At 36.7% G+C, this 2,679-nt stretch overlaps 1 pseudogene; it reads left to right on the top strand.

Annotated features, from left to right (window-relative positions):
* The first annotated feature begins 322 nt into the window (after nt 1-322).
* On the top strand, nt 323-993 carry LOC101418742 (mitotic spindle assembly checkpoint protein MAD2A pseudogene; annotated as a pseudogene).
* Nucleotides 994-2,679: the final 1,686 nt, after the last annotated feature.

Genomic DNA, 2,679 nt, shown 5'->3' with positions numbered 1-2,679 from the left:
TCATGTGAACCTCTACACACTGTGTCAATACCCAACAAACATATGAACATACCTACATACTATATATGCATGCTCAGACAAACCCCCTCCCATGTTTCCCCCATTACTGGCACCCAACACCAATGATCCTTCCTTGTCCAAGTTGTAACCCTTCTGTGATACAAAACTTCTTCAAAAATGAAGCCAAGAATATTGCTAAAGTTGATTAATAGGAAAATGAAATAATAATGGTAGGTTTAAATAAGAAATAAAATAGGTAATAATTTAGAATAGTTAAAACTAAAATAGGTTACTTTTGAAACGAGTGGCGGGGAACTGCAGAGAAGGCGCTGCTGGTGCTGTTTACAGGGTGAAAGCGCATCTTTGGGCCTGGCCATGGCGCGGCAGCTCTCCCGGGAGCAGGGCATTACCCTGAGTGGGAGCGCCGAAATTGTGGCCGAGTTCTTCTCTTTTGGCATCAATAGCATTTTATATCAGCGTGGCATATATCCATTTGAAACCTTTACACGAGTACAGAAATATGGACTCACCTTGCTTATAACTACTGATCCTGAGCTCATAAAATACCTCAATAATGTGGTGGAACAACTAAAAGATTGGTTATACAAGTGTTCTGTTCAGAAACTGGTGGTAGTCATCTCAAATATTGAAAGTGGTGAAGTCCTGGAAAGATGGCAGTTTGATATTGAGTGTGACAAGACTGCAAAAGATGACAGTGCACACAGAGAAAAGTCACAGAAAGCTATCCAAGATGAAATTCGTTCAGTAATCAGACAGATAACAATGACAGTAACATTTCTGCCACTATTGGAAGTTTCTTGTTCATTTGATCTGCTGATTTATACAGACAAAGATTTGGTTGTACCTGAAAAATGGGAAGAGTCAGGACCACAGTTCATTACCAATTCTGAGGAAGTCCGTCTTCGTTCATTTACTACCACAATTCACAAAGTAAATAGCATGGTGGCCTACAAAATTCCTGTTAATGACTGAGGGATGAGATGAGGAGAATGTACTTATAATTCTAAAATGTGGTTTTCCTAAAATCAACTCTAGTTGATAGGTTTTATTTCTTTGTTTATTTTTAGATAGGGAAAGCCAACATTATACTTTACTGAACCGTGCATAATTGTTCCAGTTTTTAGTACCTGCTTGACTTTCCCTGGGATTGATATCATGAATTAGAGGAGAGTAAGGTATTCGTTGTTACTGTGTTTTGCTAAATAGATTAGCACGAAAGCATATTGCACATTGTTCAAAAGGGAACCTGTGGATTTTATCAGCATTCCTCTGAAGGTGGTAACTATAGATGAGAAAACTTTTGCTATAAAGTCGAATGACTTCCTAAATCATACATTTTGGTCAAGTAGCTTAAGTCAGAATATAGATAAGGAGATATATAAATATAAAATGCAGCAAAAGAAGTCTGAATATTCAGGATCTTTGTTTAGACCCTGAAAGTAACTAGTATAACACCAGTAATGAAACATTGCGTTATTAGGTCCTTTTGCCATTTATTTAGTTGTATAGTTCCCATGTTGAAAAAACTTTGACTAATTTATATATGAAGCCATGGATATTTCTACTGTTTAGTTTTCTATGATATAGAACACTTCTTAAAAATGTCTTTTTGTGTTTTATAAAATCAAGCTTTAAATGATGATGAAATAAAGTTAAATTTGTATGTTTAAAAAAAACTAAAATAAAGTAAAAATAATAAAGTTGGGGTATTAAAAAATAAAAATATATTTTTAAAAAACATATTTGATAGTTTGTCTTCCACCACTGTAATATCTGTTGTCCTGTATGTACAGTGACATTTTCTTCCATTTCTTCCCCAGTGCCTTATCTTTTTCCATTTTACCTTCAGAGTAGTTTTAGGTCACAGTTAATTCACATACAGAATTAGGGAACTCCAGTATACCAACATCCTCCCCCTTTTTATCCTCCCTATTAATAGCCTTTTTACATCTGGGTGGTACATTTGTTACAGCTAATGTACAAATATTGAAATATATCTACTAACCATGGTCAATGGTTTACATTATGGTTTACATTTTAGGACATACATTTTTATAAATTTTTTATGAAATTTAAAATGGCCTGTATCCATCATTGCAAGATCATGGAGAACAGTTCCTTTGTTCCCTCAATACCCTCTCTTCTATCTACTCTATTCCTCTTTCACCCTCCCCACAGGGCCCATGGCGACCACCAGGCTTCACTCATCAAAGGACAAGATTCATAGATACTTGAAACAATGCTGAGGGCTTCATATAATAATCTGTTCTCTCCTATTAGGAACCACCCATGCTCTTAAAACTTCCCCTCTGCTTGAGAATATCTTGTGCCTCCCAAGTATGAGTCCAACTCCTTCCCACTCATTATGTGGGTCTCCCACCACTGATACAACACACAATGCAAAATGATCATTTGCACATTTTCTAGAAGACTGCCCCAGGTATACTTTGTCCCAAATGTCTCCCCTTCCAACACCATAAACTATTAACTCTTCCTTGTCATATTGCCAAAGAGTTTTCTGATAATTTTAGTTTAATCCATGTACCCACCAATCCCTAAGGCTCATGTGCTCCTATATCAAATCTTCCCCTAGTTCTTTGGCCTGTCCAACACATCCTTCCCACCCTATCCCCCTGTCAAGTTTGCCTCACTCAACCC

Source organism: Dasypus novemcinctus, chromosome 24 (genome assembly GCF_030445035.2).
Source record: "Dasypus novemcinctus isolate mDasNov1 chromosome 24, mDasNov1.1.hap2, whole genome shotgun sequence".
Lineage (NCBI taxonomy): Eukaryota > Metazoa > Chordata > Mammalia > Cingulata > Dasypodidae > Dasypus > Dasypus novemcinctus.
The sequence above is the reverse complement of the archived record's forward strand: the minus strand, read 5'-3'. Positions and strand labels throughout refer to the sequence as shown.